The sequence below is a fragment of the Delphinus delphis genome, chromosome 17, assembly GCF_949987515.2.
Source record: "Delphinus delphis chromosome 17, mDelDel1.2, whole genome shotgun sequence".
In the NCBI taxonomy this organism is placed as follows: Eukaryota; Metazoa; Chordata; class Mammalia; order Artiodactyla; family Delphinidae; genus Delphinus; species Delphinus delphis.
In genome coordinates, this window is record NC_082699.1 from 41795774 (window position 1) to 41810302 (window position 14529).

General features: G+C 43.0%; 1 long non-coding RNA gene across 2 annotated transcripts in view; it reads right to left on the minus strand.

The window, feature by feature from the left end:
* The window catches only part of LOC132413160 (uncharacterized), a 31353-nt gene extending 18280 nt beyond the window's left edge, over positions 1–13073 (minus strand). For both annotated transcript variants that reach the window (XR_009516621.1, XR_009516622.1), the window contains exons 1-2: positions 12522–13073; positions 10877–11059 (exon numbers count right to left, since the gene is read on the minus strand). This is a non-coding gene — a long non-coding RNA (uncharacterized lncRNA). The remainder of the gene's footprint in view (positions 1–10876; positions 11060–12521) is intronic.
* Between the last annotated feature and the right edge of the window lie 1456 nt (positions 13074–14529).

Genomic DNA, 14529 nt, shown 5'->3' on the forward strand with positions numbered 1-14529 from the left:
TGATGTTCTTATTATCATTGGTGGTCATTCCAGTTCTGCTCAAGCAGCCGTACAACTATCTATGAGTTTGATGATACCTCAGAAAGCCTTGTTTTATTTTCCAGATTTAAAGAACAATTAGTTGTGCCTTAGATCTTGATGATAAAGGCACACCCTAATCCAATTAGTTCTCTTAATTCTAAGTACCTGCCAGTCTATCCCAGAGATTGTAATGGAACATGAATTTTCCCCAAGCTCTGCCTTGCCATTCAAATCATCATCACCATTATCTGATACCCAGCCTGGGCCAGTTATGCTGCTGAGAATTTTATATGCATTTTCTCATTTAATCCTCACCCAACACAGTGAGGTCCGTCCTATTTTAATCCCCATTTTAGAGATGAGAAAACACGGATATACACCTCATACGTTACTTTTCCAAGATCACGGAGCTGATAAAATGTGGCTGAAATCTAAAGCATTCAAACCCGAACATCCCACTCAGACAAACACAAATCCTCTGGATAATGACCCCTCTAGCCTTCACTGTGTGGACAGATCCAGTCTAACTGGTTCATTTTCATTTCAAGGAATAGAAAGTGGGGCTTGAACAGTGCCATTCTTTGGCTCAAGAAAGAGGGGCTTTGTGCTTTTAGAAGACCCCACATATCACAAACACACACCGACAACAAATTTATTGAGGGTTATATGGGTGCTCTGTCACCGGCTATCTGGCACTCAGGGAGGCACAGCAAGACTCATGAGTCAGCATCACTTTCAGGCGAATGCCATGTTGGCTCCAAAGAAATGCTGCCCTTGGGTCCTGCCTTTGAGAGACAACTGTATCCGGATGTTGTGAACGTAGACGCTGCCTCAGAACATGAAGAAGATTTGAGGGATAAAAGTACTCAAGGAGAAAAGACAAATTCATTAACTTGTCAAATCTTTCCTCTCAGGAAGCAAGAAGGCAATAGTTATTGCATAATTAGGTACTGTTTCCCAGAAGTGTGGAGCGTCCATTTTCTTGATTCTCATCCTGTTCCAATTTGTGGTTCTGAACACACTCATGAATAAGCATGGTGTTCGCAACAGTTGTACATGGTGGCGTATTGCATTATTTAATATTTTCAATATTATTTAATATCCGTAACTTAAATTGGCAACTAGATGGACACTTCATGCTAAAATTGCAAATAGTTTTATATTTGTAAAATTAATAATATGCAACAAACATTTTTAAATCTAAGTAGAAAATGTTCACTTTAGAGAGTGGCATGGACATATATACGCTACCAAATGTAAAATTAATATCTAGTGGGAAGCAGCTGCATAGCACAGGGAGATCAGCTTGGTGCTTTGTGACCACCTAGAGGGATGGGATAGGGAGGGTGGGAGGGAAACGCCAAAGGGAGGGGATATGGGGATATATGTATAGCTGATTCACTTTGTTATAAAGCAGAAACTAACACACCATTGTAAAACAATTATACTCCAATAAAGATGTTAAGAGAAAGAAAATGTTCACTTTAAATATTTTTATTTTAAAATGTGATATTTATTCATTATAATTTATATTTCTCTTTTTTAACATTTATTATTTTTAATTGTGGTAAAATATACAGAATGTGAAATCCATCATCTTCATCATTTTGAAATGTACAATTCAGTGGCATTAAGTACATCCACATTTTTTTGCACCCATCACCACCATCCATCTTCAGAACTCTTCATCTTGTAAAACTAAAACTCTGTACAAGTTAACCAATAACACCCCATTACTCTCTGCCTCCAGCCCCTGGCAACCACCTTTCTACTTTCTCTCTCTGAATCTGACTACTCTAGATACCCTATATAAGTGAAATCATATAGTATTTGTCCTGTGACTGGCATTTCACTTGTCCTCAAGTTTCATCCATGTAGTAGGATGTGTCCGAATTTCCTTCCTTTTTAAGGCTGAATAATGTTTCATTGTATTTTATACCACGTTGTGTTTATCCATTCATCCATCGATGTTGATCTATTCTTGGTGGATCAACCAGGAGAGAATAATGTGAATAACGCTGTTATGAATAATGTGAATAATGCTGTTATGAACATGGGTGTACCAATATCTCTTCCAGATCCTGCTTAAATTCAGAAGTGGAACTGCTGGATCATATGGTAGTTCTGTTTTTCATTTTCTGAGGGAACACTATACTGTTTTCTACGGTGGCTACACCATTTTACACTCCCAGCAAGAGTGCATAAGAGTTCTGATTTCTCCACATCCTTACCAACACTTGTTATTTTCCTTTTTCTCCCTGTAATTTTTTTGGGGGGTGTGTTGTTTTTTGTTTGTTTTTTGTGGCCATCCTAATGGGTGTGAGGTGGTACCTTGTGGTTTTGACTTGCATTTCCCTAATGATTAGTGATGTTGAGCATTTTTTCATGTATTTATTGGTCAGTTGTATATCTTCTTTGGGAAAATGTGTACTCAAGTAGACATTTTTTCCCCGTTTTTTAATCAGGTTGTTTTTTGTTACTGAGTTGTAGGAGTTCTTGATGTATTCTGGATATTAGCCCCTTATCAGAGACGTGATTTGCAAATATTTTCTCTCATTCCATGGGTTACCATTTCACTCTGTTGATTGCATCCTTTGATGCAGAGAATTTTTTAATTTGGGGGTAGTCCTGTCTATTTTCACTTTTGTTGCCTGTTCCTTTGGTGTTTTTTCCAGGAAACCACTGCCAAATCCAATGTCATGAAGCTTTTCCCCTACTTTTTTTTCAGAGAGTTTTATAGTTTTAACACTTACATTTAGGCCTTTGATCAATTTTGAGTTAATTTTTATATATGGTATAAGGTAAGCGTCCAACTTCATTCTTTCTCTTCAGTGTGGATATCCAGTTTTTTCAACAACATTTATTGAAAAGGACTGTCTTTTCCCCCTTTGAATGGTCTTGGCACACTTCTCAAAAATAATTTGACCATATAAAATGAAGTGTTCATTTCTAAGTTTTGTATTCTATTCCATTGATCTATATGTCTGTCTCTATTATAGTACCACACTGTTTTGATTTACTGTAACTTTATAGTAAGTTTTAAAATAAGTAAGTATAAGACTTCCAACTTTGTTCTTTTTAAAGATTGTTTTGACTATTTGGGGTCCTTTGAGATTCCATATTTAAAATTCATTAAATATGAATTTTAGGATGAATTTTCTATTTCTGCAGAAAAACACTATTGGGATTTTGATAAGAATTGCACTGAATCTGTTGATCATTTTGAGTAGTACTGCCATCTTAACAGTATCCACAAATGAGGGCTGCTGACTTAGCTTGGGCTAATATAACTAAATACCATAGACTGGGTGACTTAAACAACAGACATTTATTTCTCACAGTTCTGGATTTTGGGAAGTCCAGGATCAAGGTGCCATCAGATTCAGTTCTTGGTGAAGGCCCTCTTCCTGGCTGGTATACAGTCACCTTCACAATGCACGCTCACATGGTCTTTCCTTGGTGTGTGCTCATGGAGAGATCTCAAGTCTCTTCCTCTTTTTATAAGGGCACCAATCTCATCATGAGAGCCTCACCCTCATGTCCTAACCTAACCCTAATTACTCCCCAAAGGCCTCACCTCCAAATACCATCCACTGGAGATTAAGGCTTCAAAAGATGGATTTGGGAGGAACACAAACATTCAGTCCATAGCAAATGTCTTTTTCTATTTGTGACTTCAATTTCTTTCAGCAGCAATTTGTTGCTTTCAGTGTACAAGTCTTTCATCTCCTTGGTTAAGCTTATTCTTAAGTATTTCATTCTTTTTGATGCTATTGTAAATGGAATTGTTTTCTTAATTCCCTTTTCGAATGGTTCATTGTTAGTGTATAGAAATGCAGCTGATTTTTATATGTTGATTTTGTAACCTACAACTTCACTGAATTCATTTATTAGTTCTAACAGTTTATGGAATCTTTAGAGTTTTTTTTACATATAAGATCATGTCGTCTGTCAACAGAGATCATTTTACTTCTTCCTTTCCGATTTAAATGCCTTTTATTTCTTTTTCTTGGCTAGTTGCCCTGGCTTCAGTAGTTAACTTTGAACATTGTAGAAGAAGAATAACTTTTTTGAAAACATATACAAAATGTTTTTAATTGTTTACATTCACTTTAATTTATGTCTTTATTATATATATTCAAATTTTCTAGATTTTGAATACAAATTCATTTTATTTTTTAAGTCCTTTAGAACATTATTTTCAGTGGAGTACAAACTAAGTGAAAACCTGGATTATAAGAACACAATTCATGGGCTTCCCTGGTAGCACAGTGGTTGAGAATCTGCCTGCCAATGCAGGGGACACAGGTTCGAGCCCTGGTCTGGGAAGATCCCACATGCCGCGGAGCAACTAGGCCCGTGAGCCACAACTACTGAGCCTGCGCATCTGGAGCTTGTGCTCCACAACAAGAGAGGCCGCGACAGTGAGAGGCCCGCGCACCGCAATGAAGAGTGGCCCCCGCTCGCCACAACTAGAGAAAGCCCTCGCACAGAAACGAAGACCCAACACAGCCAAAAATAAATAAATAAAATAATTAATTAATTAATTTTTTAAAAAAAGAGTAGCTCCTGCTGGCCACAACCAGAGGAAGCCTGCACGCATCAACGAAGACCCAACGCAGCCAAAAATAAAATATAAATAAATAAATTTAAAAAAAGAACACAATTCATGATTTTGCTGAATTGAAGACAAGAAAAATAAAGTTTATGGAATACATATATAATGATTTGCAAATTATGTATGCCTGATCCAATAACAGAACACCCAAGCATGGACAATAATAATTAAATTCAACCATCTCTGATATTTTTCTGACTTTTAGTCATTATGTATGTATAGTTTTCAAAACAGGATGCTAGAAAACATTTAGCTTAACAGTTTGTTAATTTTCATTTATACTGTTTAAATATTTAGGCATATCTAAAAGTTTCTCACAATCAAGAAGCCCAAGAATAGCCAGCCCAGGCTGGTCTGCTGCTCTACGCGCTCTTTGCCCAGAGCCTCGCAAATGTTTGATAGGGGCAGACTTGAGTTTGAAAGTGCGAATACAGTAGACTTCTCGTCTACGGAAATTACTCTAATGTGATAACCCCATCCCCCTCCTGATAACACCGCAGCCAGGATGACATTATACCTTACAAATCTGATTATGCACTCCCCTGCTTGGAACTCTTTGGTAACTTCTCTTTGCACTTGGGGTAACGTTCACAATATGGGAGCCCTGCACGTTCTAGCCCTGTCTTCCTTCCCCATCTCTGTGTATGTACTGCTCTTCCTCTCTTCACTCTGGCCACACTGACTTTCATTCTAGTACGTCCAACATATCCCCTCCTGCCCCAAGACCTCTGCACGTGCGCTTCCTTCTCCCTATGATGTTCTCCTCACCCCTTTCCGGTCTAGTTAACTGCTGCCTGTCCACTGGACTCATCCCTAAGATCCCTTCTTCCAAGAAGCCTCCTTTGAATCTTTGGACTAGATAGATCCCAATAATATCAAAAATAAAAATTATTTTGATGGTCGTGTATAAAATTGACTGTTTGCTCTCCAATAGGCAGAGAGGTAAGCATGTCACATGTATGGACACCTTTTATTCTTCCAAAAGCCCTCCCCTCCATGTTTACAAATAGAGAAGTCAAGGCTTAGACAAGTTAAGTCACTTGACCACAGTCACATTATTAATAAGAGGTGAGGCAAGATCTTAATCAAGACTGTCCAGCCCCAGAGCTTATATATTTAATCCCAGTGCCACAATGGTTTTCTCTGTAAGGGCCCTCATCCATGATTTGTTCACTCATTCCACATGTTTATAAGGTTTCTGCCAGGTGCCAAGCGCTGTGAGGCACTGCGGGCAGAGTGGTGAGCAGCAAGACAGATAAGATTCCTGGACTCAAGGAACTTTATTCTAGTTGAGGAGTGAGACCATAAAAAATAAAAGTAAAGAAATAAACAAGGGATCATTCCTATGGAGGAACCAAATAGGTTCTGTGTTAGAGAGTGAGGATAGCCTGCTACCAAAAGGATGGGCTCAGGTGGTCTCTCTAAAGAAGGGACATTTGAGCTGAGTCCTGAAGGACGATGGGGCAGAGCTAGCTACCTGTCCTTCAAAATCCATTCTACCTTTTTTCATGGTAGCAGACCCCCTAAATCTTAGCTAGATTATATCCTGCAACCCACCTCATAACTAGATGTAGCCATGTGATTAAATTCTGGCTAATGGGTTATAACCGGAAGTAGCATGAGAAACTTCCAGGAAGTCTCCTTAAGGGGAGCTGGGGGGATGGGCATGCCCTTCTCCTCCATCCTCTTTCTTGTTGGGAGGTTGAAGGAGCAGCAGCAGACTTGGACCATGAAGTGAACTTGGGGATAGAAGCACACTAAGCAGAGAAGCAAACAGGAGGGACTATGGGTCCCTGAGACTATGGAGTACGCTATCAGCCCTGGACTGACTCCCTCAGATAGACTTTATTGACGTTGTACTTCCTACTGAAGGGTGACTAAACTTCTTTATGATTCTGAAGATTTAATACTGCTACTTGGGAAGTATAGACTATGCACTTCATGCAAAACCTTTTAACCACAGTAGTGATGGACTAAACATCCTCAGGAAGTCATTACAGACCCCTTCGGCTGCCTCTGACTCCCAGTCACAGGAAATGGCTGGTTTGCCTTTCTCTCTGGCTTTCCTTTGGAAGGCGTTCGGAGGCGTTTGGCATGCCGGAAGGGCCACCCACTCTATCAGATGGCACCTGTCAAACCAACAAAGATATAAACCGCCACAATGCAGATCTCTGAGAAATGCCTGCATGGCATGTTAGCGGTTTCACAAACACATTTAGAAGCTCAGATAAAGCTTTTGATGTTCCTGATCTTTGCACTTCCAAATGGTGGCTGAACAAACAGAAATCAGTCTTCTTTGAAAGCCTTCAAAGCAGTGAAATTGCCTAAATCAGTGTGTTGATTATTCTCTGACTTCCAAAAGTCAAGGAAGGTTTTCTGTTTGTTTCTCCTTCCTGAAACACTGTCACATCTCTCCTCAGTACTTTTGTTCTAGGAGATTTAAATCCATCAATTATCTGTTTGAAGATTCACAGATACAGAGAACAAATAGGTGGTTGCCAAAAGAGAGGGAAGCGGTGGGGGGGTGGGGTGAAATAGGTTAAGGGGATTTAGAAGTACAAACCTCCAGTTATATAATAGATAGGTCACAGGGATGTAATATACAGCATACGAGTGTGGTCAGTAATATTGTAACAACTTTGTATGGGGACAGATGGTTACTAGACTTATCACGGTGATCATTTCGTAATGTATGCAAATGTCAAATCATTATGCAGTACACCTGAAACTAACATAATACTGTACAACAAATATATTTCAAATAAAAAAATAGTATTTGAGATAAAAAAAATAAATCCATCAATTATCTGTTTGATATACAAGTTTGAATTCCCAATACAGCCTTGACCATCTTTTCCAAAAACTGAAACATTTTTTCAAAAACAGTTGTATAAACATTCTACTGGGAAATGGTAAATAGAACTTTACCAGAATGGGGGCAGGAACTGATTCTTTTATCAACGTATTTAAAGCTCATGAAGTCACAAATGTGTCATTACCCCAGAAAATTCTGTGTAGAATCCAGATTTTACAAAATTCTGTGTGCTAAGGTTGTTACGCCACCATTTGTGTGAACTGGGACTTGGTGATGGCAGCAAGAGGGCTATATGATTTTGTACTTGTTTTTCAAGAATTTTTAACTCAGTAATCAGCATGTAAGGATGATTCTCACTGTAAGGATGACAGCATGGAAGTGACCACATGTGGAGATGAGCTAAGAGGCTGAGCCTTGGAGCCTTCAATGTCATTATGACCCTCGTTATCAGGATTCTATAGGTTACCGACAGAAATACAGTTAAACTAACTTCAGCATAAAAGGTGGGGAGGGATATCAGATGGAATGGAAAAATACTGAGCTGAGCTCAAGGTCTCAGTATAGTGAGGCTCCAGGAATGGAACCAGAGACTGACTCCTGCTCAGCAATGCTTCCCACCCTTTTCCACCTGCCAGTATTACACAAAATGATGATATTTCTATGGCCCATGGGGATAAAATAATGAGGATGCTCCACACAACGGAAAGTGACCTACTCCTTGGCATACTGATCAGCTACCCATACAGCCCTTTTTCTAGTCTCCCAATTCCCAAGTTCTTAGGAAGCGATTATGGCCAACATTTATTGAGTCCTGTAGGGCAGGCACTGTTCTAAGCACTGCACATGCCTTTCGTTCACTCATTAAATCTTCACACAATCCTGTAAGTTGGGTATTATATTTTCCCACTTCACAGACAAGAAAACCCAGGACTTAGAGGCTAAGCCACGTACCCAAGGTCACGTGGAAGTCGGTGGAGACAGGGTTTGAATCTACTTTGGCTCGAGTTTGCCCTTAACCCTCAGCTATAGCACTTCTATTGGGCACTAAATCCATCTATAAAAGGAAGTGAAATGATTGGCCGTGCTTGAGGCAGGTGCCCATCCCTGCACCAATCAACGATGAGAAGGGGGTGGGGTTACACCGGAAGAAGCAACTTGATGCTCCTGCTACACCCCTGGAAGAAGGGAGGAAGGGGGGCTTCCCTGGTGGTGCAGTGGTTAGGAATCCACCTGCCAATGCTGGGGACCCGGGTTTGATCCCTGGTCCAGGAGGATCCCACATGCCGCAGATCAACTCAGCCCGTGCACCACAACTGCGGAGCCGGTGCTCTGGAGCCCGCGAGCCACGACTGCTGAGCCCTGGCACCTAGAGCGTGTGCTCTGCCACAAGAGAAGCCACCGTAATGACAAGCCCGTGCACCTCAAGGAAAAGTAGCCGCCGCTCAACGCAACTAGAGAAAGCCCGCATGCAGCAACAAAGACCCAACACAGCCAAAAATAAATTAATTAATCAAAAAAAAAAAAAAAGAAGGGAGGAAGGGGCAAAACTCAGCAAAGGAGCACTTCACAGACGCTCCTAAGGATCTTCCTCCTCTCTCAGGGGCCCAAGACTGACATAGTTATTCTCTTCAGTTCACAGCACATTATCATCATCACGCTTCCCTTGCTTTATTTCATCTTATCCCTCTTCTCCACTCCTGTTCTCCTCCCGTCCCCGAAGGCAGCCGTTCTACTCTGTCTGATAGGAATCATTTCATTTATATACGTTCTTAAATAATGTATATATATTGTTTTTGTGCGTGCGTCTTTACATATATGACATTGGGCTACAGGTCCCATGCTTTGTCTTCCTTTTGCCATTCCATCTTGTGTTCATAAGGTACGTCCATGTTGCCACATTGCCAGACCACAGCTTCCAACCACAAAATATACCCTATGATGTGCCTGCACCCTTTTCTAATACTTTTCCCCCAACACATGACTGGGCTAGTCATGGACTAGGTTCTACAGATCAGTTCATCCAACTTGGGAGCCCCCTCATCTGGAAAGGCGCCTCCCTGCCTGACGGAGAGTCCTTCCTCTGTGCTCCCACAGTCCTCCATGCTTGCCTCCCTCAGGACAGAGGCCACAGAGCAGACTGGTTAAAAGTACAGGATTGGGACCCGACTGCCTGGACTCAGAATCCTGTCTCTTTCACTTACAGCTAAGTCATACAGCCTCACGGTGCCTCCACTCCCATGTCTGCAAAATGATAACCACAGCTACTCATGGGATTGCTGTGAAGATCAAATGAGAGAACTCTATGAAAATTGCTATGAAGAGTGCCTGGTACAAATTAAGTGCTATTTGTACTTACTATAATGACATTTGTTGCATGTATTGGAATGGTCTGTTCACTTGTCTGTCGCCACCACCAGATTATGAAATCCTTGAGTCCCAGGACCTTGGCTTTTCCATCTTTGTGTCCCAGAGGCCCACACATTGCATGAATCCAGGGCGTACTCATTGCATGATACTCTCTCTTACCCTCTGGTTTGACATAGCTGCAGGATTTGTATCTAGAAACCAACTGGGTTGAGGAGAGGCTAGATAGAACAGACTGGAGATGTGGCTTTTAAAAGGAAAACTTTCCTGGAGCTATAATTCTGTGCAATAGAAAATATAGCATCAGCTGCCACATACAGCCGGGAAGGTCAGCAGGTCACCCAAGACTGGCCCCCAGAGGACATCCTTACCCAGGCAGATGTATGAACTTGCCTCAAGCATGGCCAAGAGCCAGCTCTTGGTCACGTGCCAACATTTTCTGCCTTTGTGTATATTCACCTCAGTGTGCTCATCTGTAACTCAGGACTAACAGCATTTACTTCATAGCGTTGTCCTGAGGATTCTATGAGGGAACCATTACCAACTGCTTACAATAGTGTCTGGCATGGCCTCAATTGGCAATAAACGTTAGCTCTTCTTAGTGTGATTATCACCAAATCAATTACTCTTACAAATAGAGTTGGGAGACGCCACACTCATTTTCTTTCTTGTTTCAAGATCTTGGAATTTTTGTTTGTTCATTTGTATGTTTGGTTTTGTTTCCATTTATTTATTTGGCATCCTGGTGGGAATTATTTCTTAGCAGGTTATCTGTTGGAAGGTTCTAGCCCTCTTTCCCTTAGCCTCAACCTGAACTCACAGGTGAATGGTATAGCTTCCCTATCTTTGAAAGTTTCTTAAGAACCGTATCACTCTCAGGCTGGAAGTTCTCTGAAGTCTCAGCTTCCAGCAACCCCCAGTCAGATAGTCCCAGGAATACAAGAGGACACCATTTGCAATCACAGAACACACTTAAATGGGAATGAACTTGATTCTTTCTGTTGTTCAAAAAAAAAGGGGGTAAGAACAAGGAAATCAAACGCAGGTCCAGGGCTTACCTGGTGGCGCAGTGGTTGAGAGCCCACCTGCCGATGCAGGGGACGCGGGTTCATGCCCCGGTCCGGGAGGATCCCACATGCCGCGGAGCGGCTGCGCCCGTGAGCCATGGCCGCTGAGCCTGCGCGTCCGGAGCCTGTGCTCCGCAACGGGAGAGCCCACAACAGTGAGAGGCCCGCGTAACGCTAAAAAAAAACCAAAACACAACTTAGGTCCAGTGGAATTGTCCTCAGAGTAATAAAGGCCTTTACCATGAGCTTTCTAAGCAACTTTTAGGTGTTGCTGGGCCACAGAAAGACTCTTTAAAAATGGTTTGGTTTATACATGGAAAGAAGCCCTCAGGTGAAACTGCCCTACACTAGAGGCCTAGCTGTAAGAACCATTAGCTGTAAAAGAGAGGTTAATTATGAGGAAAACTCCCTGGCCTACGCTGAGGGGTTTTAGTGACTCACAGTGAGGGGGCCACGTTTGGTGACCACAGCCCTCTCCCCGGCAAGGGCTTAATGGGGAGTCTGCTACCATGTGCCACATTTGGGCTTGTGTAGGGACCAGGAAGCCTGATCTTGTTTGGCTTCATTAGCTAAGGGGACTGTTGCCCACAGGGATCATTAACTAGTAGCAGCGGGGAAGGGGGCAGGAGCAAGACAAGCTGATGAGACGCAGCAAAGTTACTCATTTTCTAAAATTAGGATCTTGGTGAAACTCCAAACAGACTTTGCCTGGGGTTGGCTCCCTGACCCCTCAGATCAGTAAGTTGGTGGAGACAGCTTTTTCCAGGTTTTCCTCCCCACTCTCCTCCACGTCCTATGCTTCAGCTGTGGCTGAAAACATGCTCAGGTGGGGAGCGCTTATTTCCAAGAAACTGCGTGAGATATTTTCTTTCAGAAGCCCTTGAAAGACTAAATGTTGTGTTCTGTCAGGAACATTTTCTTTTGAGCCAGGAACCCAGTTCCCACCCCACCCAACCCCCTCCAACATTCTGAGGACAAATAGGAAGCCAGGACGGGCAAAATTTAGGAGCTCACCTCCAAAAGGAATATTTTAACAAAACGTATACACACTTCAGATTCCACTGCCATCACTGAGCACCTACTCTATGCCAGACCCTGTGCAAAGTACTTTTCCTGGCCTTTCTCCACCATGCCCACAGCACACGGACCCCCGTGCACACGTGGACGGTCACCAGTTCTGCAGACGACACACTGAGAGTCAGGCTCGCAGACCGCAAAAGGCCACCTGATGAGCGCAGAGCTGGCGTCTTTACCCAAGTCCTTTGACTGAGGTTGGTCCTGTGCCACCCCTTGGCCCTGTCTCAACAGAATAACCCAGACAGTGACTTTCAATGGAAGTTAAAACCGTTGCCATTAGCATTCAGAAGGACATAGCTTAAGGGAAGGAATGTGAAAATGTCTCCCTCTGAGGGTGACACCCTCTGATCTCACCCACCCTATCTACGCTTCCGGACCTTTTTTCTTTTCCTTAATATTTCCAACTTTTGAGTACAAGAGTAGGCAGACAAACCTTGTGACAAATACCTGGCCAATCTGGAGTGGTTGCGTGTGTCGATGCTCCATGTATATTACCGTATGTTTTCACCATTGCTATGGATAACTATTATTTTCTACTAACACTTCCAAATCAAATTACCTGTTAAGAATGTCTTCTTGGCGGGCTTCCCTGGTGGCGCAGTGGTTGAGAGTCCACCTGCCGATGCAGGGGACGCGGGCTCGTGCCCCAGTCCGTGAAGATCCCACATGCCGTGGAGCGGCTGGGCCCGTGAGCCATGGCCGCTGAGCCTGCGCGTCCGGAGCTTGTGCTCCGCAGCGGGAGAGGCCACAACAGTGAGAGGCCCGCGTACCGCAAAAAGAATGTCTTCTTGGAGGGCTTCCCTGGTGGCGCAGTGGTCGAGCGTCCGCCTGTCGATGCAGGGGACACGGGTTTGTACCCCGGTCTGTGAAGATCCCACATGCTGTGGAGCGGCTGGGCCCGTGAGCCATGGCCGCCGAGCATGCGCGTCCGGAGCCTGTGCTCCGCAACGGGAGAGGCCACAACAGTGAGAGGCCCGCCTACCTAAAAAAAAAAAAAAAAAGACTTCTTCACTGTGCTAGCACTGGATGAAATCCTACCATTCTGCACTTCTACTCTTCATGTCCATTTTACAATTAAAATAATGATAAAACTTCCTCCTGAAGGATGGTGTTGTTACAGGTTAATATGAATGAATGCATTCTACCGTCACTCTAGTTTCTTATCAGCATTCAGCCGAAGCATTTTTAATTTTCAGATATTTTCTATTTAGCAGTGTTTCTGAGGCATTTCCACTTGGGTGCAGCCAAGGCAGTGAGCAAATAAGGGGCTGACACTGTTGTGGAAGTGAGCAGAATGCAGTGAATGCAGGGTTTGTGGCACCAGCTCTCCTGAGTTTGAGCTCCAGCTGCTGTTGATATGGAGCAAGTTCCTTCCTCACCTGCATCTTATATTCTCCTCCGTAAAAATGAGATTGAAATTGCCTCTACCTCATAGAGTTGCTGTCAAGCATGAATTTACGTGAAGTGCTTTTTAAAATGCCTGGAACATAGTAGCTCTTTGTATGTGATTGCTGTTATTATCATGATTATCATTATTCCACAAGAACCACAGGTAGGAGCTCAGCCCTTTGGGAGGCAGCCACCATGAGGCCAGGAATCAGGAGTGTGTGCGTTCATTTCCAGAACTGAAGTGCTCGGAGCACAAAAGCATTTAGTGATATATTTGCCTCTCCTCCCCTAATTCACTGATCAGACTGTGCCCTGTGATGTGCACACTTTTGAGACTATTCTGTTCTAGTAAATAAAGAAGCTTGTAGTTTACAAACATAGGCAAACTATCTTAAGATGTTTAAATATAAATAAGTTATTAAGCAAAAAGTGCGATAGTCATTGGCAGAATTCATGGGACGTGTTAAGTATAAGATAAGTAGTCAACACGTAGAACATGTGCATGTTAAACACAGGTAACGAAGGATGGAGGAACCAAGAAATACCTAATCTGTATGATGCACCTCAGTGCTAAATAGTCATAGTATACTAAATACACATGAGATTAAATAGCAGGACTTATTAAATATATATGAGGCTTTAATATTCATGATCTCCTTATCTGGAAAGATACTGGTTGTATGCTTCAGGTCACGTGTCCTCAGCCCAAGAAACTCAGGTAGAACTCATAACTGTCCATCAGGCTAATTGGCGAGCAACAGCTTAGGCCAGGCACGCCACAACTCTCTAGGAGGACAAGTATGTGACACTGGCCCAGGGTACCCACCATTGGTGGGCCCCTGTGTCAGGGATCCCCAACACTACCCTCAGATCTGATGATTTTCTAGGACTCATAGAACTCAGAAAAGCAATTCAACTCTTGGTTATGCTTATTACAGCAAAAGGATACAGACAGGGCTTCCCTGGTGGCGCAGTGGTTGAGAGTCCGCCTGCCGATGCAGGGGACGTGGGTTCATGCCCCGGTCCGGGAAGATCCCACATGCTGCGGAGCGGCTGGGCCCATGAGCCATGGCAGCTGAGCCTGCGCGTCTGGAGCCTGTGCTCCGCAACGGGAGAGGCCACAACAGTGAGAGGCCTGCGTACCACAAAAAAAAAAAAAAAATGTGGAGGAACAATAA